This window comes from Dromaius novaehollandiae, chromosome 7 (genome assembly GCF_036370855.1).
Source record: "Dromaius novaehollandiae isolate bDroNov1 chromosome 7, bDroNov1.hap1, whole genome shotgun sequence".
NCBI lineage: Eukaryota > Metazoa > Chordata > Aves > Casuariiformes > Dromaiidae > Dromaius > Dromaius novaehollandiae.
The window spans coordinates 36,045,572-36,070,461 of NC_088104.1; the positions used below are offsets into that span (position 1 = coordinate 36,045,572).

A 24,890-nucleotide genomic window follows, 5' to 3' on the forward strand; every position below is an offset into this window, starting at 1 on the left:
AGTCAAGCTGAGCAACTTTGTCAAAAAGGGAAAAAATTACTGCGAATGTCAAAAGTTTTCAGCTTTTAGTTTTGAAACAGCATTTTCCTTTAAAGATAGACCTTTGAAAGAGATTAACTAAAAAGGGGCAAATAGCCGAAATGCAACAAAATCCTAGAACAGTGGGCATGGAAAATGTTTTGGACTGAATTATCTGAGCTTTAACTGAACCACAGGGGTCCCAAAATGAAAAAGTCCTCCGTGGGCCATCTAGGATAGTTAGCAGGCCACCCAGTACTACGGACTTGTGGAGTCAGGCTCACCTCCGGGTGCACGCTGAGGAGGACTGCCCCGCTCCATGGGGGCCGCAGCTTCCCCAGCTCCCCGCAGCCGTGCCGGCAGCACGAAGCAGACAGCGTTGGCCTGGAAGTAGAACAGCGCAGGGTGAGTGTGGAGAGCCTATCTCAGGCACGGTCAGCTCCCGCTGCGAGAAGAAATGTATCTTTTTTCTTGGGCAGATCGTTCCCTTCCTGAGATGGTTTGGGACCTGCTTATCTGCCTTTATGGCACAAGGGCACAACTCGAAGAGGCGTCAGATTCCTCAGTGCACTCACTCACCGTGTCCTCTGGGCCTTGCTCTCAAACCCATCCAAGCTAGGTGCCCCCCCCATGGGTGCCCACTGGTTATGGGCCAGGCTGAGGCCAGATGTAGCAACCTCTGCAGCATGCTGCTGAGCTTGTCTTTCTGTCCAGGCACTGGAGCAGCAAAAGACAAATATGAATTTCCTCTGGTAAAAGATTATAAAAAAACTCATCTAAATCAGGATCAGAACTGCTGGAAGATTTTTTTCACCATGGGAGGGGAAATATAAAAAAAAAAAAAAGCTACAAAAAATGTTTAATTTTAAGAGATCCCAAATGTATTTTTCAGCTTGTTACACAACCTGTCAGTGAGTCTGGGGCGATGGTGTCCCCGGGCAAGCTAAAGTGACTGCCAGAGGCCATGGACAGAGGCAGGAGAAAGAGCCACTTGCAAACCTCGTTCCCCAGCACCTAACCAAAAAGTGCGGGGGTCTCAAGAGGAGGGCACTTATGCAAGGTGTCGGGAACGGATCTGTCTACCAGTGTAACTGGTTCCTATCAAAACCTGGCAGAAGCGATGAAGTCCCACAAACTGTTTCAGATCTGTTGAATCAGCCTTTACCGATGAAATAAGATGTTGTGCTGGGTAATCTTTCACCAGCTCCAGCCGCATGATACAGCTAATCAGATGGTGGGGTGGTTGCTATTACCACAGGCAATTACCTCTGCTATATTGCACAGGGAATACAGTACAAACTAGGAGGATGAGCTCTGCAGACTGTCCTCTATGCTGTTATACACCTGGGGCACTAACACATCTAACACACGAGTACTTCAGTAGCGGGATAACACCAATTCCTGCAGAGAGTTTGTGGGCAGAGATCCCAAAAGTTTTGCCTTAAGAAGAGCTGATTAGGAATGCCAAGTTTTGTCCTTGTGTAAATTTACAGTTGGTGGCATTTCCACTGTAAGTGCCATTGTCAAGATTTTAGGATTGGATTGCAAAAAAAATTCATTTGACTGAAACTTGCCATTCAACTTCTCATCATCAGAGTAAAATACCATACTGTACCAAGAATGAAGAGAGAGAGAGAGAGAGAGAAAACAACAACATTTAGCAGGTTTTAAAATTATGCAGATATTTTTAATGGCTTTGGAGTATTCAGACACTCACTCATATGTCAGAAAACAGATTTGATTTATAGGAATGACATTTGGCAGAGCAATTAATCCATACTATGTTCTAATCATGTTTGGTACTAGGAGAGGAAAAAAAAGTCAAACTTAGGTTTAAAGCTGACTGTGCCAGGAATTATTTTCAAAGAAGGCTCAGAAGGGTTTTTAGTAAGCTCAAGGACAAAATCTGGTCTTTTATTCCTTTCCCACTCCACCACCCAACATGTGAACGAAGACTCCATCCCATTTTCTACTTGAAACTCAAAAATTAAATTCCCTGCTGACGGTGAAACGGGAGTCTGGCCCTCTTTGGTCACAAAGCAGACAAACCCTCCTTCCCAAGCTATTCCTCAGCCCTAATGAGACTGTCTCAAAGAAATCTTGGGAAGGAAACTAAAGATGATTCCTCAAGAAAATATTAGGTCTCACCAAACAGACCAGGGATTTGCCTCTGCGTGAGTGCCCTTTGGTTTGATTTGGGGTAGATCCTTTGTTTTCCTGAAATGAATCTTTCAGTTGTCTCCATTTTGTTCCAACGTATGCAGCCTCAGCAGTGTTTCCTGAGATGGCAGCGCTCCCCTTCCACCCGGCCCTGCTCAGGGCTCTGACTCCCTGCCGCTGGAGCGTTTGCATTTGGCCACAGGGCCTCTGGTGCCGCCGAGGGCACTGCCACTGCTCCAGCTGCCACGCGGCTCTTCTGCCCCGGCCCAAGCCCGAGGCCTCGGCTTCCTCCCTGACGCAGAGCCGGGACCCGTGCGGAGCGGGACTTTGTTGTCTCAGGCCCTTGGGACCCAGAGTCCCCAGAAGGAGTGTTCTGCTGAGACCTGGCAAGCTCACCTGAAAGGCACGGCCGGACAGCTCACCTAGCCAGCAGCTCTTCTGCCTGTCCCGGTCCCTCCAGGCGCGCCTTTGGCTGCTGACACCTCTCTTATACTGCCTGGAGTGATGGCTGGGGTGGTTTTGTGTAAACGTGAGCCTTGTTCCTTTTATTCCTGTTGAAACTGTGACACTGAACTCTGCAGGGAGGAAAAACAACCCCATGGTTATATTCCAGCGTGACAGATACGACCATTAAGAAAAGCTTCTCTGACAACCTCATTATAGAATACAAGTGCAAACGCTACGTGGTAGCATTTCATTTACAGTCTTTACAGAAGCTGTGAGTTAGCTCATAGCCCATGCCTTACATAGCACTAGTCCCAGTTTGCTGGGAGAAATCTCTCTTAAAGCCTATTTTGTCTCAGATCTCTCAGAATTTAAGCTGACAGCTGTTCCCCAACATACCAATGCTAGACCTGTGGCTGGGTCCATACTGCAGACTGCTCTCTACTAGTGGTTGGGCGGTCGTCAGCAAATCATAAAAAATTAACACTTCATTTGATTTTTCTGTTTTTTTTTTTTAATTATCATTTTAAAGCCAGACCTTCCCGCACCAGACTCTATTACCTCTCCTTCATATCCCATCTCCAGAAACTCCTGCTTAATTTGTTCACAGCTGAAAACATATTCCTCTACCCTCCTTCCAGAATAGCTCTAAAAAAGTCAAGGTTACACTTTTAATATAAATAAGTAATTATTTTAGCAGCTTGGTTTTAACACCTGCTATGAAGATTGCAAAACCACTCGCACTGTACCTATAACTTAATTTTCTCAAACTTATAACTCTCAGAAAATATTTGCCTTTAGGCTTAATAGCTTCCATATTCTTTTCTGTCTGAAGATGTATCATTAAATATTATTACTACTGGAGGTATGTTTAGGCAATGTCTTTCAACCATACTTGAATTAAGGGAGGAAGAAGAAAAATTCTGACCAGATGCACTATTTTTGGATAACAGCTATGAAAAAACAGCTGGCCTGAGCTAGCCTCTGCTGAAAATTATACCTAGAGAAAACAGTAAGGCAAGAGAGAAAAGTTCAAAGACATTAAGAAGTCACTTTGGGCCTGTTGTAGGAGCCACTGGCTCCTTCTCTAGCTGCGTAACAAGCCTGCACCCTTCCACAAGTGTGTGCCAGCTTCCTGCACCATCTGCACCAACCCAGCAAGCTGGCGATAGTGCTTGGGGCAGTCTGCGCAGTGGGGACAGCAGCTCTTTCAAGGAAAGGGATATACCCTAGCATCCATCAAAAAGCAAAGCAAAGCAAACCCAAAAACATTGGGAACTGGAGGAAAAGAATCACGAAGACCACTGATCCTGTGACGTTATAGTCCTCTCTACAAACGCAGCAGCACCCTGCAGTGATTTTTCTCCATTTCCCTACGCACATACTATCTCTGCAACAAATACATGCTGTTGCAGCATGGGCAGGGGGAAAGGTGAACGGAGCCGTTAGAGGGGAACCTCTCCACCCTCAACAGCTTTGAACTCAGCACAGCCTTTTCCTCGAAGGAGCTCTGCATAGACAAAACCTCTGACCTACAGGGACTCCCAGAGGAGCTAACGGGGAGTTGCCCTCCAAAGCTCACGTATGAGCTTCATCGCTGGCGTATCTGAGCACCTCATCCATTTCGCTTTGATTAATTCATCCTCAAAACTCTCCTGGGATGTCTTATCCCCGCTGGGCTGGGAAGAGGCTGTTGCAGGTTGGAGCTGAGGCCCAGCTCCTCTGGCCAGCTGAGGGGCAGGAGGGCCCACGCGCGCCCCACGGCCGTGCTCCCTGGCACGGGGCGGCAGTCTGCTCCCTGCAGAGAGCTGATGTTTGTTTCCGATCAGAAGGAAACAGAACCTAAAATCACTGAATTGCCCCACAAATCAAAGAGAACTTTCTCCGCGTTGGTCTTTCGACTGGAAAAAATTCTGCCAGTTCAAGTTGTGGAGCGCGAGTGTCCAGGGCAGTCGTGTGCTGTGCTTTACCCCAGGCTCAGCATCCGGCCTGTATTTAAGCAGTGACTTTGATCTCAGTGTGGAGCTGCAATTTGCTCTGCTTTCACTGTATGAAGCCTGCTGGTGGATGGGTCACCCAAGGCATTAATTCTTCTTGTGCAAATTGTCTGACCAAAAAAAGCCACCAAATAAAATTAGGGAATGATAACCAAATGTGGAATTTCAAGTCCCCTGCATTTTCCAGGAGAGCATCTCAGGCTCTTACACTCCCACACAGGTTTTCAGATAAAATTGGAGCAGATCTCAAGATCCCAAACCAAGCACTCTCATGTGCAAATATTTTGAGGCCTGATCCGGTCTACAGCTGAATGTAAACATCATTAGGCCCCAGCAAGTATGCTTTTACCTAAACTTGGAGTCTGATTTAAGCATTTTCACATGTAATATGATATTTTGCTATGAAAGCTTTCAATTATAGCTGTATGAAGCTTTATTTTAGATTTAATAATAACTGGTGCTTTTCCCCTGCACTGACAGAAAGAGTCAGTATCTGAGGAGTAATTATTTCTCATAGATGTACAGGAAACAGATAAGCATTTCAGGTTTGATGTTACAACTGCTCACTGTCACCTTGGTATCTGCCGCTGCCAGTTATTCCCTACACAAAGTCCTTGTCGGAGCGCTTACGCTTTTGCTGGAAGGCTTTCAAGTTCTCTTTGCAAGTTGAAATCCACATCACACACACACATACATGCATGCATGCACACATATTGCTTTAAATATCATAAACAAATGATACCACAAGCCTTTTCAAAGTGTCTTAAAGAGCTGTTCTCTTTCATAGGATAATTTATGTGGCTTTTTCTGAGGAAGCCTCATGAATTGATTTTTTTTTTTGGTAATAATAGGAGATAGGTGTTTCCTCAGTATCTGAATTTTGAAATCTGGAGTGTGGATTCTTCAATAGATGTGGCATCATGTGGATATTCTCTCCTGTTTTTAGAACTCGAGTTGCTATAACAACCCACTGCATCTGTTCAACAAGTACCTAAGTGTCTTTTTTTTTTTCCTTTTGGGTCTCCTATTCTTCTGAAGTCAAGTGCTTTGCTTTGGTTTCTGTTTAAGAAGCTAGCTCATTCTCCAGTGTCTACATGCAGAATGAGCTGAAAGAAGACAAAATCTGTGCTGGAAAGATCACAACCCATGGAGAGTATTCAGCAGACTGGAATGTGTTCAGGGCTGGGCCCAGCTCCTGCTGAAGTAAAAAGTCACCAGTTCCCACTATGGGTCTGAACTTCAGTGCCATGGAGCAGTGCACATGGGAACGGGGGCTTTCTCTGTCAAATGCAGATGGTGGACACTATCAGCCACTCATTAGCAGAATATGAATCAACAGATGGAGAATCTGGCCTTGCTTATAACTGCATCTGTATAATTATTTTGTTTCTTCCTTATTGCCCACTTTCCCCTCCTCTGGAAAAAAATTTGATCTTTAATGAAATGGATTTTCTCCAGGAGGAAATAAAAAAAGAGACAGAGATGGAGAATTTTTCATTCCTACCAGAGCAGCACTGCCACATGGGACCTGTGGTCTGGCTATCCCACCCCCCTCCATGGGTTAGCTGCCCAGATTTCATCCTTCATGATTCAGCATGCCTTATGAAGAAAAGAGCTACATCATCACCGGAGTCCCTGGCTGGGGTGCATCTTGGAAGGTGTAGACCAGCAACCGAGTCCTACACACAGAGGAATATGGGAACTTAGTTATGGTTCCCATGAACTACACAGGATGCTGGCTTGAACGAGAATATTTCTGTTTTCAAAACAGTTTTCAAAAATGCTTAGGATTTTCTATGCATTTAAGTTGTTTCCACAAAAAAAAAAAAAAAAAAAAAAAAAAAAGCTTTTCACAAACATTTGCATTTTCGTATCAGCCCAGCTCCAAAATGCTGCTGCTGTCAGTCAGCAGATAACAGTGCTGGGCATACTCAGGTTTGTCCAACCCCCATAGTAATGACTTGTCAGAAACCAGGGAGATGACATTTCTTGGAGGCTTCAGGCCATGGATGCTGAGTCTCTCAAAAGCAAAGGAGTGTCACTCACAGCAGTCTGCAAAGTGACTGACTCCCATATGTAATGCTGTGCACAGATTATTTATAACTGTATTGAGGTACAAGCTGCCCTCTTCTCTACACCTCAGCATCCTCCACCCCGATCCAAGCACATCCCTGAATTCACTTCTCTAAACCAAGGCACTGCTGAGGCATGAGCTCAGACCCGGGGACAAGGAGATGAGGCTTCCTGTGGGTAGGACTTGCAGCGTTCAGCCGCCTGCCACATGAACTCTGCAGGAAGGTGGCACTGGGAAGCCAAGCTCCGTATTATCTCATGAGAGATGTATCAGGTCTGCGCAGCCGTGACCACCTTCCGACGCCTGTACACTGGATATTCAAGGTAAGAGTCTACGGGGACTAGCACAGGCAGTAGTGAGCAGGGCTGAATCACGCTCGTGGCAGACAGTGGCTCTCGGACCAGAAGAAGCAGTCCTGGAGGCTGGAGATGGCTCAGGGCCATCCCAGGGAATGGGAGCATGGAAAGCCTCCAGAGAGGTCTGTGCTCCCACAGTCTCTCCTTTCTCCTGTGCCACCTCCAGACCTAACATTTATCCTCACTTGCACCTAGCTATAGAGCAACATCCAGATCTACTAAGGCGAGCCCCACGTAGGCAAGGTGTCCTTCACCTTGCATCAGGACTTTCAGGGCCAACCATAAGTAAAAGCCCCTATGAGGGTTAGGCAACCTGGTTTCCCATTTGTTTCAGGAAGCACAAGATAATTTTCTCTGAAATCACACCTTTCTACTTCAGAGCTTCTGTGTATATTTGGTAACTTTTACATATGTCATTTCTGTACAACAGCCACAGCTCCCACCTGGAGTTTTGCAACATTGTCCACATGTTACCTTTCCTGCAGGATATAAATGTGTTATTGATACTATTTTTGCACCACAGAGAGAAAGTGAGAGGAAGAGAAAGCAGAAGGAATGAAGTTGCATGCCAGCTGCCAAACCGTGGCTCACCTTGCGCTGCAGAGCAGGAGAATGCGGAAGATTCACCTTCTCCCTCTGCCTTGCAAAGGCAGAGACAGGCTCTGTCACTGGGCGCAGGAGCCAACACCAGCCGGAGCTGCTGGCGGTTCTTTGTCAGTCAGGCTCCTGAGGGGACACGTCTGAGCTGCCCTCACCTTACCGCAAAGCAGGTAAAGCTGGCCTCTGACACTCGGCAGTGTCACATGGGGCATGCTGAGGGCTGTGACAGATCTCAGAGCGGGGCAGCAGAAACCCCAGGACAAGGCCACCTTGCAGTCAGTCAGAGGACCAGTTGCAGCCTCTTCACCACGCATCCTGCTGTGGTCCCCCCAGACTCATCCGCTCCCTGCCACAGGAAGCTTACAGGACAGCAGCTACCCAGCACACGGGACTCTCTTCCCAAGCCTCCAGCAGCCCTGCTCTAACCGCACGTGCTGCTGGGCAACGCCAGGGCCTCTCAGCCCACGCAGGTTGTGCCCAGTGTGCGAACTCTGTGACTGTGGCCGCTTCCTCCCTCTCGCCCAGCAGAGCCTTGCAACAGTTGTGGTGCCCTCTTCAAGCTGCCAAGGTCCTGCTACGGCTTGAGAACACAGGTTGGGACCCAGAAGCAAAAGTGCTGTTGACTACAGCAGCAGAATACATGCTTTCAGGTATTCTGCTGCTGTTCACACTTTCCCTGACCTACTCCTCTTCCCTGCCCCTTCCACTTCTCCGCCTCTCCCTCCCCTGCGCTTCACAAAGGCCATCTGCTGCCAGACGGCCTTCCCCAGACTGAGACCCAGAGCGCTCTGCTTCCTGTCTTGGCCACAATCCCTTGTCTTCTCCAGGCCTGAAGCAGGATCCAGAGTGACCAACTGGGTTGCTACATCTGGGAAGGCGTATGCAGTAGCTTCTTCCAGCCTACCCTCAGGACAGTTTATAATCTCGCCTCATAAAGCAGGTATTGGAAACTCAGAGATTAGCAGCATGACATGCTATGGGCAGGGCTGTTCCAGACTCTTTCATGGCTCCCAAAATGTTGTGCCCTACTTGAACAACCAGGTACAGAGCAGCCTGGGCTGGGCGGCAGAAGCAAACTTCCATAATTCCTGTATTCTCCTAGGATTCCAGCTGGCTCCAGGCCAACCTGCGCAGCCCGTGGTGACTACAGGTCCCCAGTGGGATACCACATCCCCCCAGTCCTGAACCTACTTGGGGGCACCATGATACATGGCTGGTATAGCTTTGGCTGCCCAAATGGGCTGCTAACCCAAGAGGAGGTTCTCAGTGCACCTACGACCTAGACGTTATAGGCAGACGCCCAAGGCACGTGCCATTAGAAGTGGCAGCTTCTCACACAACAAGGACACGCCATTTCCCTGCCATCTTCTTCCTCTTTTCTGCACTTCTCTTCCCCAGCAGTCTAGCCTTCAGGCTGCAGGACTCTGGGTATCTAGGTATGGCAGCCTTGAAATACAGTCTAGTGGAAAATGCAGCCACAAACAAATACATGTTTACTGCACACTTACTTGACTTGCAGTCTGAAAAATGCCAGCGTGATCAAAAGATAACATCTGAATATTTTAAATGGACAAATTTATTTCTATTCTGCTTTATCCAAGAGTTTTTCTTTCGCGTTTGTGGCAGGAAAGAGGCTATGTAGGCACCTGTTCATCCAGCAACTTTCTCTAAATCCCAGGATTAATTGAATTCTATTCTGAACTCTGAGCAGCAGATAATCTAGCTATAGTCAGATTTTTTGTAACTTAACACATGATCTGACCTAGAGCCTTCGTTCCTGAATTGAAGACATAAACAAATGAAATATTAGGTTTTCTTTCATTGTAGACACGGTGATTTTGATCATAAATGACTACTAAACAGGAAAAGGTCAGTAAATGTTGTTTTGAAATCTACCTTTCTAAATTTTAGACCAAATTTTAGTACTAGATATTCATCCCTATCCTGCCATAGTTTGAATCCAGACAAGCCTAGCAATCTCATGGTCATATCTCTGCCCTGATATTCAGAAATCAGAGATCTAAAATTACACTCATCTTTTACTGGGGTGAACTAAAATCCTGGTGAGAAACATCCTGGTCAGTCTGGCTGTCCTCTAATCTAGAATCCAAAACTGGGGCTCCAGCCCATCCATGAGGGTTTGCAGGGAGGTCACAGCAGCCACAGAGGAAGGTGCTCCACCCCGAGGACCACGCAAGGTTACAAATTCCCCTGAACACTGGATACCGTTTTCAGCTCTTTGCAGTAGGGTTCTGTGGCATCACAACCTGGACACTTCCATACGTGTAATCAGCATTGACAGCTTGTTAAGTAATTCTTCTGCAGCCCAGCAAGGGGAACACAAGAAATTGCCTGCGTTCCTTGGGCAGGTTGGGACCAAACGCAGACCAAGAGATGCTTAAAAGTATTTTCATTAGGCAGCATTTCCAGCTGTACCACTAACGCTGTTCAAAATGGAAAGCAATTCCCTTCCTGGCACCATTTCAGAAGATTTAAAATGCATCATTCTAATTACTGCTTGACAAAGAATCCTGGAACGCTAGCTGGGAAGTTTGCAGTGCAGACAACAGCTATACTATCATCACACTGGTATATTGAACTTTTTATGATGTCTGATATCTCTAGGCTATAAATGACTGAAAGCATCCTTTGCCATCGACAGAGACACAGCCCTCTAGCACACAGACTGAAGGTTCAAATGATAGAGTGACATTTCACAAAGCTATAGACCCAAGGTCATTTTGTGGTAAAACAATCTAGAACAGCTGCCAAATCTGTCTTCTGACTACTCTTGATCATTCTGGATGGTGATTTCATTCGGTCTTTCCAGAAATTCACAGAATTACTCCACATTAACTCTTTCCAGGTCTATTTTTGTTACAGATCAATTGCCTAGATCTCAGCAAGATCTGAGTTTCCTTTATGAAGCCCACACACAGATCCGTCTCCATTTCTAGCAGCTGAACTCAACTCAAACATTTTTGGAGATCTGAATAATTCATATTTTTCCCTCCCCAGGTTCCTGGCAACAACTGGATTCTCCATGTTCCAAAATACCAACAGGAGCTTTGTCCTCCTAACATATACAGCCCAGCTTTGGCAGTTCAGGAGATGCAGTGACTTCAGTGGGCTTTGGATGTGAATACTCTGGCTGTTGTTTGAGGAAGCTCCCACGCCAACTTTTCTGAGCCCCGCTTGTCACTAGCATGAGGTGCACTCAACGTGCAGAGTTGACTTAAAGCCAAATCCTAAGAGAGTCCAAGTGAATGAGTGCGATTCACATGTCAAGGGATCAAAAGAGAAGTTTCAAGTGGGAAGAGAACTACTAGGAGAGGTAAGAAAGTGAAGAGACAGATTTTAACCCTCTCTCCCCCACACCAAATGTAGAGAGATGCCTAATGAGATCATGAACTGAACTGAGTAATGTAACTGAAAATTTTGCTAGCTGCCATCTGTAAACACCTCTGGCAGTAACCGCTTATCAGCAAGGCTAGCAATGTGGACTGATTTCATGGTATTCGATTAATTTAAGCCCCCCCCCTTTTTTTTCCCCAAAGAAATAGCTTTTTGACATAAACATCTTTGTTTGGCATATCACAAGAAGATCTGCTGCTAATTATAATGCTGAACCCAGATGCTGGTGGAGGAAATTGATCTACGTCCTGTGTAGTTCGTTGGGCTTGTTTTAGTAGGTTTGCCAAATATTTAGTGAAACTCTCATATGACTTTTATTATCTGGAGATAGATATTAAAGGGCCAAATACTGTTCTCATTTGCACTGGTGTAAATCTAGACAACTCCATGAAGGAAAATAAATATAGTTACACTACCATGGATTTACATGAAGTTAGTCTAGATTTATAGTACCGTAAATCCAAAGCAGTGGAATTGTGAAGCCAAATCACATATACTCCATCACCTAAACCTAGGCACTTCACTTAATAGCTGAAAAACACAGTTTCTGTCCTGTGCAAAATGCCAGTATTATACATTTATTTTGCTACATTGGCATATAGAAATCATCTTTATTTTGCAAGTTGGCCTATAGAAAATACTTCTGGAATAAATGGCATTGAAATGGCTCCATTCCAAAATGCGAAAATGTTTCATTATAAAGCAGTTCAAGCTGCGAGCTGCTCCAGGAGCCAAAGAATCTCATTTTCTGACTTGTTTCATCCGAGTTTCCCACAACACACCGTAACACATCACCAGCGGAGGAAGGTCACTTGTGGCAGAAGCGGTGGGTGCAGGCAGGACAGCCCCAGCGAAGGACACAGGCCTCAGACACACGTGACATGGTGACCTGAAGTCCCAGAGGCACCAGAGAGAAGGTTATGTTCTCCCAAAGCAAAATGTTTCAGTTCCACCAGGAAAAATGGTCCAGCGAAACCAAAAAGAAAATAAATGGTTCATCTCATTCTGCAGAAAAAATGACGACTTCTGTGCAGGAAACTTCGGGATTTACTTATCTCCCTCTTCCACCCAGTTTTACAACATAATATTTTCCTGTTGCAAAACTGGGAGGAGTTCCCACAGAGAAAATAAATGTATCCTCTGTCGATGTTTTCTGCTCTAAGCATTAAACTAAAAAGAAAAATCTTCTTTAAACCAAAAATCCCCAAAGTCAGTATTCCTCACACAAAAGCGAATCTATGTTGTGAAAAGCACATTTTCCATGAGAAACAAAACTGACAAAAAATTTCCCACCCTGCGCTCAGAGAAAACTGAGTAAGCCAAAAGAGCATCCCTGTATGCCAGTTGACATTTAAGGCAGTAGTATCATTTAAGCAATACAGACCTAGAGACAGGAAATTTCCTAGGGGAAAAAAAAAATCCTGCTGAGAGATGATAACCTCTGGTACAAAGAATGGCTATTAACCCCAGCTGGTCATCATTCGCAGGAAATGCCATAGCCATCAACTGGGATGGTGATTTTAGAAAGAAAACAGATATTTATAAAGTAATAATATAAATTTTTAATTTAAATAGCTGATGTGGTTTCATCTATGGCATTTACAGTGCATCATTAATTCTATTTACCCTGTTGGAAAGCTGCTTTTCAGAAAAGGACCACGTCCTATGATTACGAGTCTCCAAACAGCCTTCTTGCTATAAGGAGGAGTGGAGGAAAGGGAACTTGGCTGTGAGATCCCTGTCAGTAAGACACGATTTCCCATTTCATGGAACAGGCTAAAGAGCCTAACTCGCAAGTTAAGAGATCCTCAGGGATCCTTGTAGATCAAAGTAATTTACAGGAGCCTGAGGCTAACTGTACAAACCGAGCAAAGTCCGGTTCTCAGCCTGACAGTAATTCACTGGGACAGATTTAACAAAACAAGTTCCCCTTTTCCTGCTTTGTGGAGCACGTGGAAGTCCTCCAAGGTTCGCTCCTATTCCAGGTAGAATATGCAGAAGAGAGAGTTCTCTTTTGAGAGGATCCCCTTTTATTGCAGATTTTAAGGCACCGCCATCAAATAAATTACTCTAGAACATTTATTGTCTTTCTCACATCTCTGTGCTGTGCTATTCTCTGTGGAGCTGTTTTCCATCTGAATGTGCTCTGCCTTTTGCCTGGACTACGCAGGTTTACTGTTCAAGTGTCTTTTCCAGGCCAGGAGGGGCTGAAGTAATTTGCTACATTAGCAAGCAGGTTAAGTATCTTTCCGTACAGCAGCAAATGCTTATCCTTTTTGACAGACTCGTCTGGAGCAAGGGAGGGTACATTCACCTTTGATGTGGGTTTGGACAGCTCCAGCGCTGTGCGCGCTCTTTTGGGCTAAAGCAAATACAACCTAATTTGCCTTGTTGCAGCACAGTTCCAACTCAAGGCAGAGTCTGGCAAAGCAAAGCAGTCTCAATAAAGTAAGTGTGAAGAAAATCCACATATCCATGATTTGCTCAGCAGTATCTTCCATACTCCCTTGGACATCACAGTAAAAGTGGGAAGGACTTCACCTTAAACTTCTACTTGCACTATCCCACTAAAAGCCCAGCTACACATCACAGTTTCCCAGTCAGCACTCCCCAGAAACCGGAGTTCGACCTTGCCTTCCAGAGTAAGAGCCTTCGAAGTAGCACCTGATGCTGCAGCAGCGCGAAGCTGCACGTTCCTCCCCACGCAGGGCTCGAGGGACAGAGGCCTTGAGCAGCACGTGTCTGAGGAGAACGGTAAGAGCACAACCCCAAGTCTGTGGGTTCAAAGAGGAAGGAGTATGCCATTAAGTAAAGCAAACTGTACATCGGAAGCTGTCCCAAGGACTTCTACGTGTTAACGGAAAAGGTGAGCGCTGCCCCTCTCGCTGTGCAAGACAGCAGGCGCCGCAGGCCAGGCTGGCGCGGGAGAGCAGCCCGCTCACTACCTCCGCGGCTGCCAGGGAGCGAAGGAGGGCCGGCGCAAACCGTGCTCAGCTGCCCCTGACGGGACACGACCCGCAGTGCCGACACGGGCCGGGGAGCAGGCGCCAGTGAGCCCAGAGCAGCAGGTCTCCGCGCTGGCACCTTTCTGCCGCCCTGCAGCAGCGGCACCGGAGCGCTCTGCTCCGCCTTTGCTCGCCGGGAGCAGCCGCAGGAGCGCACTAGCACAGCGCAAGACAAGCTCGCAATCCCTGTGGAGAAACTAGTTTTATTAGCTCACGCTTGGTGCCTCGTTAATGCAGTCCTGAGGCTTTTTTTTTCCTTTTTGCCTTATCTCTGCCTGCAATATACCATGTAAACATACCTGATATCAAACATATACAGAGAGAAAAGGCAGGAGAACTGGAAAGCCACCAGAAACACTGCTATCTTTACCCTTGCTCTGTCAGGAGTCGGGATGCAACGTTGGACGTACTCATGGAACACAGACAACTGAAAAAGCTGGAGTCACACACACCAACATATTTTGCCTCAGTAATTTTCCTGAAAGGAGGCACTCCACATTCCCCAAAAGCTGCCCTTCACTTCATGCCTTTCTGGCCCTGCCCTGCTGGTGCCCTAGCTGCTACCAGAGGCAGAGGCCGGGTGCGCGCCGCCTCTGTCCCCCGTACGGGCCAGCTTCCTAAACCGCGCTGCACCTCCCCGAGCCCGCGGCCCCGGGCGTTCCCGCGGCGTGGCGGGACAGCTCGGCCATGACGGCAGGGCTCACGGCTGGGGAACGGCGTCGTGGGAGGCAGGGCCGGCCGCAGAGCCGTGCCGTTGACACGCGCACAGGAGGGGTACGAAGCACCCGACTGACACCTGCTCCCTCTGGTCACTCAGCCAGGTTTAGGATGAGCCAGGCCAAAAATAACAGTTCCAGTTTGGTTCAACAAACTAAGACGTACAGATTACGGTCACGCTGATCTGAAACATTTAGATATTTCTAATGATAAATTTATAGAACTTCGGCAAAGTCAACATTTTTTTCATTTGGCAGAAACTGCAACTTACCATTGTAAAAAACCTGCGAATGGAAAATTTCCAGCAGACACTTTCTACCGAATAGTCCTACTTACCAAAGACTATTTTAAATTAAATGACTGATTTTCCAAGCTGTGTTAGAGACCTTTTTTAATTTTTGCCCATCTGACTCACAACCACCTTTAATAACCAGGCATGAAAGATTTCCTAGACACTGAACGTACCACATCTGACAAATGGCATAATTTACAGGAAGAGAAACAAAACTGGGTCCTACTGAAATTCTTGAAAAAATTGTAATAAGCACCAGAACTGGGCCTTGGTTGTGGACAACATCCCCGTTCAAGAGAACGTGAAGCATCTGCATACGTCTCACTGTAAAGCCATGGGAAATAAGCACACGTTCAGAGCACCAGATCGGAAACTGCTCTGAAGAGCTTCAGTGAAAAACAAAGAAATGGATTGCTCCCAAGTTTTGTCTGAGAAAGGTTTGCTACATCTGAGCGAGAACAAGCGGATTCCCAAGTGCATTAGAGCATCTAAGGGTGCGGAAAACCTTCTTTGTGCTTTCCCTGTTCCCCAGTGAAGGAAGCCCCAGGCACAGAAGCCCTAGGCTAGTCTGATGTGCTCAAGAAAGGAGGCAGCTCACAAATCAGTCCAGTTACTGGTCTGAAGAGAAAGAAATAGCTGGAGACCAGCACAACCTCTCCGTCTAAATTGCAACAGGATTTCCAGAGCCACAGAAATCGCAGCAGAAATGTGGTTGCCCTACATGCAAGAAACCGACTTCAGGTGGGCAACCTGGTCTGACAGATTTTGCATCAACGTGCCAAACTGTACTTGCTAACACTTCACATCAAAAAGCAGGTGCGTGCATACATGTGCGAGCGGCAAATCGGGACTCCAAGCCCTGATCCAGTTGGAGCTGGATCCAAGGAAGCATGGGACACTGCCAGTGTTGGAACATGAGGCTTGGCTTCAGGAAGGATGGGAACCACTAGACTACACACTTCTTTGGCGCAGGTGGAGCCCAATTCCAGAGATCTGGAAGACAATCAAGTGCAGACAAGCCACTACAGCCGGCATTCAACAGAGCTTCATACGAGCATCCTCCCTTAACCTTTTTGCTTTACAGTCATTTGCACAGTGAAATGGCTGCAGCAAATTGTAACATGAAGAGGAGTAATATTTTCAGAAATCAGCATGATACACATTCCTGTAAAATTATTCTTCGTAAATATATACCTCATGCAATTATTACCGTAGTATACTTTTAATTGTCATTCGACCCACAATGAATGCTATCAGTGTAGTAAGCTAATAGAACTGAAATATTGACTAGGATTATTGATAGCGACCTGCATTTAGTCCATTATAATCTCTGCCTAGAGATTGTGGAGTTCATAATAGCTAGCAATAAAATATTTTGGTCCATAAAAAAGAGAGATAATCACTGCATGTAAACTTTGCCCAAAAACACTCAATGGCTTAAAATTTCTAGCTGTACAATACTCTGCCCAACTAATGTCATATTATTGTTTCATAAAGAGTTCCTTGCACTGTCCTTTTAGTTACAAATTATATTTTTTCAAGGACAACTTAATACAGAGTCATTTAAATTGCTAGCATTTATATCTCTAATAAACTGTAACCTGATAATCAGGGACCATAAAGGATTAATTTTTCTCTTACATTATCAAAGAGCAGCCGTAAAAGTACAAAATCCACAGAACTGCGTGTACGTAGTCCTAATGACAAACACCGGGCCCCATCCTCTGAGCCTGAGCAAAGCTGAACGACTGGAGCCCCTGAAAGAAAAGGCTAAATGGTAGTTCCCCTCAAATATTTACTCATGCTTCCTCTTTTCTCAAATCAGATGCCAAACTCCCGCTGCCTCTTTGTTTTCATGCATATTGGGTTTTTTTTTGCTTTAACCCTACTGCTGCTCCATGTCCGTGGGGAAGCCAGGCGCAGATATCACCCCCTGCCACATTTACGCCAGGAAGGGACGGGGAGAAGAGCTGCTGCTTCTGTTTTACGAGAGCACTTTGGGCGTTGGCATGTACATACACAAATTGCCTGTTTTACTTCCTCCTCAAGAGATATTTTACTGACCTATTTATTATGCCTTCATCTTCCTTAGGGTAACAGAAACACTCTGTTTGAATTCACTTTTTTTACACAAATCCAGGCACAGCACAGGGACTATGAGAACACAGCATGGGCTCTCTGGGTTTACCCTGTGCCCCAACTAGACCAGGGAACCCTCTCCAAACACCAATTTAAGTGCTATAAACACAGCACTGGGTGGGCGGATGAAGGCCTACCTGCACAATTTGCTTCGTGCACCCCATTTCCACTTCCCCTGGGGCTACCCGTGCCCACCGTCAGCCTCATCTTCCACACCTCTGCAAGCTTCTCCTTTCTCCTCCCTTCCTCAGGTGCCCTTTCCCCCTTCCCTTGGCTAAATTCAAGCCTAGGGATGAATTTATGAGAACAGGGAAATATCAGGAGAAAAAAATACCTTGGGGCAAAACGGATCCAAACAAGTCTGTCCACAAGCAAGGCATGTCCTCACCTTGGGCCGGGCACGTGCTCCTGTTACTGCAGAGCAAACACAGCCGCAGGCAGGGCGCCGGCGGGGAGCGTGGGGCAGGCCAGGGTGCTCCCTCCCCGGGGATGGAGACTGCCTCACTCTGCTAGCTGCCTCTCCTGGCCTTTCCCTTTTTTAAAGGGCAGGCAAAAGAGAGGCCAATTTACAAGCAAATAAATGAATCCAAACAGAAACATAATTAGACTGTCTTTGCAACAATACAAAGAACAGCACAAACACAACTCTTCAGTAATAAATGACATGTTTGGTCTTGAACAGATTATAAGTGCTATGGAATTGAAAGTCAACATTTTTCCTTCCATTCACTAGTTCCTATTTTTGTTACAATGGAGCCCCTTAAAATAGCTAATCACAGTCACCACGTCCAGTGGAGGGGATGAGCAAACTGGCCTACGAGTCCTCAGCTCTGCGAGGTGGCCGGCGGAACGAAGGGTTTCAAGGAGGGCTTGGACCCGGTCGAGGCACATCAGGGACAGCAGCGACGGCTGCCATCCTGGGTACCTTCATGAATAAAATAGCTTGCAGGATCGAGAGCTCTGGGATCCACAGCCCTCTACGAAGCCAATATCTACAGGCTCTTTCTTTACAGTTCTTATTACCATTGGTGTTATCATTCATCCACAACAAAGCCAAGGGGCAATATTCTGGTCGAAAGGATGGCAATTGCTACCTGCTTACTCCAGCGCGAGCAGCTACCCTCCTTCAGCCGATACCATGCAACAGCGATTCCAGACAAAGGTCTTTAAAGGCCGCTGGTCTGATCCATCCCGTTCCCTTGCCAATAAGGCTGTCTACAAAATTTTCAGCGAGGGGCATTTACTGAAAGCGAGGGATCCAAAGATTCCTTAAGGGCCCTATCAGATGTAAAAGACATTCTGCATGGTCCTGCAAAGGAGATCTCTGCAATAAGGTTAGAAAAAGTGGCTGCCAAATATTTCAGAGGAATAATGTTTATAGATTGAGACTGATTCCCTTCTCTCTGTTGGAGCTACAGCCACAGTCAGTGCAAGCCAAAGCAGAATCAGGTTCTGGGTTATTTTAAAATACTGCATTGCTGAACCACTAATTAGGTGTGGCAAGTGGGTGGAAAAGCTATTAGTAGCAAACAAATAATTTTGGCTACAGGAGAGTTAGGAGCTTGGATAAGATAGACAAAAATGGAGAAAGGACATCAAGCACAACCAATCGCATTAGCTGGGTCAGAGTTTAGGAATGCACAGCCTTGTCATATCCTTTTAATTATAAGTGTAAGTTTAAGAATAAAAGATACAATTACAGCTGAAAAAACACACCTCACTTAAAGACCAAGTGAATATTTCTGTGTCTCTGCATCCTTCCAAGAGAAACATTTCTAAGGTGGAACATATACATAAAATACCATCAGAAATTCAACAGCCACTTTTTTTAAACTTTTGACCCGCAGAACATTCTCTTCCTAAGAACGCACACTAGGTGCGAGGTGTCACTTCATAAGCAAGCTATGATTTCACAAAGGTTGCACATCAAAGCAGAAGCACTCTCCAGTCAAACGAAAAGCCAAGTTCGCAGAGCTCCCCAGCTACAGTGAACCCTCCACAAGTCCAGCATCTCTCCATGTGCCTTCAGAGATGGAACAAGCAACACAGCACAACATACACCCTCCGCCAAAAAAATCAGGCTCGTTTCCAAGTCCTGGATCTCATTTCGGCTTTGCTTGCGCTGGTATCAATAGGCACTAGTGAAAAATCCCCTTCACCCACAACTCAACTCCCTCATTTCCTTGGCTACCCAGGCCAATGCAGCCTACAGGTTACCCGGCTCATGCGGCACAGAGGAGCTTTCACAAGCCCTTCTGCTAGGAACCACGGCTTTGGGTCTTTCGTGCTGTTTTGAACACTTTCTTTTGATCCTCACAGTTTTGTAATTTTAAAGTCTGGCCTCAAGGGGGAGATGCCAGAGTTAAGGATCTTCATTGATCAGCATGTGCACATTCTAAAAGTCTTAAAATTCTGGCAATCCCAAATTGTGTGGCCAAGAAAATCCTTCTCCTGCAGTTCCCCCTAGCCTTTGAGCCATGCGTTCAGTGGCAACTCACAGCGACCTTCTGCCGGCCAGAACTTGACTGCTGCCCCTGAAAGCTTTTACACCCCCATAAATCCACATCAGTGAGTTTGTCCCAGTGAATCCCACAAGCCAAATCTGAAACCCATCCTTATCAACAGGAGCCCAGTAGTTGTCTGGATCAGATCAAGCTCACACTGGATCAGATCAAGCTCACACTTATCACGGGAAGGCAAAATGGTTTGCAGGAACACATCCTCGGCTTCTATCAATTTGCGGAGCATCTTTCCAGATGCAGCTAAAGAAATAATCTTCAGCTTGATTTTCCACTGTTTAGGCAAAAATATAGCTATCTGGTATCTCCTGCTCTCAGCAGCATGAATGTCAGCCCAAACCTGTGTCAGCTGAATCAGTCCAAACTCCCCACTTCTTCCTGCAGCTGGTCCCCCATGGCACATTTGGCTTTCTCATCAGGATAAGCTTTGTGCCCTGCACTTTATGCCATGTATTCCACAGAACAACATATTTACAGCATTTACAAAACAGAAAGTATTTGCAGCATTCACTTCATCAGGGTGCTCACGTACTCCACATTTCTAGTGACAGCTCATGCACCACCAGGCTGATTTGAAGACTCTGAAATAATACAGAAGAGAGCCCCGGCTCAAACTAAGATCAAAAGCCTAGAAACAGTTTTCAGACAAATTCACCAAAGCAGGGCTCATTAGGTCAGCAGCACCTCGAGAAGCATTACTGCATATAATTCTGGTACCGAACGCGAGGAGCGCAGACACGTACGGCTGCCGGGCGTACGGGAAGGCAAGTCTGCGGGCAATGGACTAGGGCCCATCGGTGGATAGCAAGCAAAGCCGCACACATCCTCAGGAGCTCTGGGTCGCTCCCCTGGGAGGATATGTTCAAGACACAGTGTGGAGACCCAGCAAGTCAGCAGCCTAACTCTGGTCTCACAGCACTCAGGTGGGGTTTGGGGACAGAAAATTATCAGAGCAAAGACAGAGTGTGGTTCAAGTCTGACCTTGTCCTTTTTCAAAAGCCAGACTTTATCCTGTCCCTATTTACTGTGGCAAAGACTCACTGCTTCCCTTCAAACTACGGCCACATTGAAAGCCCAGCTGTCAAATGCCTTTTCCAAGGAAAATGGGGGTGGGGGTGGGGGGGAGATGATTTTCGAGCATCTTAGTTATGGGCATGTTATTTCTTCCTGTACTTTTGCCTAGAGTCTCTTCTCTTTCACTGTAAGTCTATGCTCTGTGTCTTGTTTTCTTATGTACCTCTTCTCAGCTTTCCTATACACAAACCCTTCAAGTATTTGCTTAATTGTACTTTGAACCCTCCCCGCTTTGCCTGGCTGGGAACACGGTATAAAAGCCTGACCATTATATCTAGCTCTGGCCTAACACACGAATCTGGTGGGGAGGAGACCGGCAGGCAAACCAGGGGGTTAATACTCTGGTGCTCTTCCCGCAGCCCCTTGCAGCACTGACAGGCTCTCTCACAACCGGACCGAAAGGCAGCAGTGCGGGAGGGCAGCGGCCCCGAGCGCCGCTGGAGGGGCCCTCCTGTCCGCCCTTCCCTCCGGCGGGCACGCGGGAGCGGCGCCGAGCGGGGCGGGAAGGCTGGCCTGCCGGCAAGAGCCCGTGCTCGTCTCCCGCCGGCCTGTCCGGGCAGGCACGCTCGCAGCGCCTCTGGCACGCTCCCGCGGGTCGCTCTCCCGGCACCTCATTCACGTGGTGACGGCTGGTAAAGCAGCCGTGGAAAGGGAAATCTCAGTCTGCGACGCTTTGTCCATTCAAGCTCTCCATAGATATTAATGGGACAGATGGAATAAGCGATAGGGCTCTTTATGGGTCTGATCCAGCTCCGACCGACTCAAACAGGAGCTTGAAGATGATGGATATAAGCAGTAAACTCTCTAACAGTAAAGGAGATTTATAAAGCCACAGATGATTTGGTTGAACGAAGCCAAGCTACCAGACATTTGCAAAGCCCTAAGCTCACCTAAAGACAGAGAGAACTCAAGAAAGTATCAAAAAGTTACACAGGGAAAGAGGGAAAATAAAATAAATTCCCCTAATGTACCACAGATATCAACCACCACACACTACCTACAAACCATATGTTTTTCCCATCTGTTCTGTTATCTTTGACTAAATTTATAGTATTTGGGCTATCGGAAGAATTGTCAAGCCTGAGCTGGGCAGGATTATAAAACCTAGGTGTTATTACACTTCAAAAGACATTTTCCCCTCCCCCTACCATGCTAGGCACAAGCTATACACTTCTGCTGCTGCCTCTCGGCGCTGGCACTGCAGAGGATGCTCTGCTTGCTCCCAGCTACAGAAAGCAGCAGGGCATCCCCAGCCCCCAACAAAAGAACAGTTCTTCTGTTTTCTCTCTCACTCCTTCCCTGCCCCCTCTGTACAGGTCAGGGAGAGGCGCAGGGGCGGAGGCTGCAGGGCCGTATCCCGTATCCCATATCCCATATCCCGTATCCCACGTCACCACGAATCAGCAGAGCTCCACCTAAGTCGGCAGGGAGCTCCTCGTTCTCAGCAGCCGGGGACGGGCGCCCCGGGGACGGGCGCCAGGAGCCCCGGTCGGACTCCCCAGCCGCTGGGCCAGAATTTCAAGCTGGAGCCAGCGGGGGCTATAGATCAGCGAGCTCTCTGCTCTCGCAAATGGTAGCGTAGGGAAAGTGCCAGGCCAGGAGTGCAACAGGGTGCTTCCAACCACAGAGGAAGTGGAAGTCTCCTTGGGAAGGAAACAACGAGGCCCCCACGCGCGGTCGCATTACGAAGTGCTAAAGGCACCCTTCCTCCCCACTGCCCAGCTGCACCTCGAACCAAGAGCCCACGGGGCTGGTACTACCCTCACAGGGAGCCCTCTTCCGCAGATGCATGCAACCTCCGCTGAGGGATCACAGACTTTCCAGGTGATCTAAGAAAAAGCGTTTTAAACACAGGCTGGATGGCTTAGAGTCTACCCCATCCACTGGTAATCCTACATCCAGCCTTCTGCGAGGAGCTCAGCATGTTAGATATTTAAGTTCTTTGAAAACACAACCCTAGTACTCGGGGCCAAATTTCTAAGAGGCGGTCTCCGTCGCGTGCTCCCATCCATGGCACGTTAGCTCTCTCCTGCATGTGCAGTGACAGTGCTTTTAAAAGCGTGCACACACAGAGGGGAAACCACTTGGAAAAACCCAACCCTGACTGTCAAGTCAAATAACAGCCCCGTAAGATGAACCTTACCCCCTTCGTGCACGCGACTCTCCCGTTCGCGTATCACTTGCAGTAGCTCTCTACCTCTCAGCACCTCTGTCCTGAAAGTAGCATGACTTGCACAGCTCCAAAAGCTCCGTAGGAAGCCCAAAAATCAGTACAGAGGGGAAGATTCCAGTTTGGTTTTCCACTTGCAAAGGATTAAGGTAAACGTAACGATTTTCCGCACAGAAGGTCTTTAAGGAGCGTGCAGAATTCCAATAGGTGTCTCATTAATGCCAAGTCGCAGAGCAAATGGTGCCGCACTCCTGCTGTCTGGTCCACCTGCCCGGTGCCAAGTGGTTTTCTCCAGCGTTGCCTCAACCTGCCGACTGCCAGGTGATGGTCTCCTGCTGCCCGGTCCCCTGCTGCGTAGCTGGGGCTGCCTCCAGGATGGGCTCTCATTTGCTTAGAAAGCTGATTTTTGAAACACGCTAAAGCTCAGCATCAGTCCTTGGGAGAGTCCAGCTCCCACTCTGCCCTTAAGCAGCGCGTGCGGAGGACACGCTGGCAGAGCACCATCACCCTTCTGGTTCCCCAGGCGGATGGCAGATTGCAATGCAATTTGCCTCCGAGTCCCTCTGCATCCATGGCTTTCACCTGCCATAAGCAGCAGGCACTTCCAAGCCTGCCAGTGTCACGAAAGAGGCAGAGGAGTTCAGAAAGGAGCCAAAAGTGCTGCTTCACTCTGACAAATGTTGCTGCATAAAACAGAATTGTGGTATCAATTCAAACTGTGTTGTGCAAAAAATATATATATTTTTAAAAAGATTATTTTCAGTAGAGGCAAGGATTTGAATCAGGGGCTCCAACAGAGAGAAAAGTGGGAGCAGCCTCCCCTTCCTTCTCATAATATTCAAGCAAGTCTAGGGAAGGTATGACATACCAGCAAAATAGGGAGAGCCAGACACCCCGGAGTACCCTGGAGTGTGGTAATTAGGGCTTTCCCCTGGCAAGCAGGCAACGTGGGTGCAAATCCCACTTCTAGGCAGCAATTTCCTTGGCTTTTCTTACAAGCAGAGCTGTGTAAACAATGGAGTTTTTGGTTCAGTGACTGAGCAGAAATATTAAAAAATTCAATTTTACAATAAACTGGAGTAGACAGTCTTGGAGTCCTCTTGATGAAAAAATGTTTATGGTTATTTAACCCTTTCAAAAAATCACCACAGCTTAAAAAAGTAAAGGAAACTTCTCTTTCAAAACATTCTGTCCATCTTTTTTTTTTACAGATAGAATTGAAAAAATTATGTCAAATCACAAATTTGACTTTGTAAGCTTGAAGCATCACTGAAGAAAAAGTGCCCAACTATACATTATAAACGCCCCAAAATGAAACGCCTTAGAAAGTGCAAAGTACCTTATTTTGATATAGGTATAGCTACATAGATATCATGTGAAATGTTACAACCCTCTTAGCCAAAACCATTTATCAAATTTTATCCAAATTAAGTTAGCTTTGACTGCTCCAAACCTGCACTTTGGAGCAAATGAAATTGATAAGGTAAAAATAATCCACCCAGTTCTGTGGTCAGGTCATTTGTCTCTCAGCAGCTCTCTATTCAAAATACTCAGTGTGTAACAAACGTACTAAGTTTACAAATACTATTCTGTTCTTCCGGTCTTCCAAAAATCTGGATGACAGGTCTGGTTCCTTTTCTCCTGCACGTATCACCTGCAACAGCTGACCATCAGGCCAGACTCCAGCCTTCGTGGTGCCTGTGCGGGCCTGCCAAAGGGCCGTACAGGGCGACAGGGCAACCTCCTACGACAGGAGGAACTCTGCTCATCTTTGTCATCCCAAAGGAGAGCACAGACGGCTAGAAAATAAATCTTCACCATTGTAAAGTGAGCAAATCAGACATGGAAGTGGCAAACATGGATCCAGGAACCCTAAAATCCCATTTTGAGAGAGTCACTTTTAGAATGGAG

General features: G+C 46.8%; 1 long non-coding RNA gene across 1 annotated transcript; it reads right to left on the minus strand.

The window, feature by feature from the left end:
• Positions 1-298: 298 nt before the first annotated feature.
• On the minus strand, positions 299-23,206 carry LOC135328971 (uncharacterized). The gene is made up of 3 exons (XR_010390101.1): positions 22,953-23,206; positions 2,575-2,753; positions 299-402 (listed from the first exon to the last, which is right to left on the minus strand). It is a non-coding gene; the product is annotated as an uncharacterized LOC135328971 (long non-coding RNA).
• Between the last annotated feature and the right edge of the window lie 1,684 nt (positions 23,207-24,890).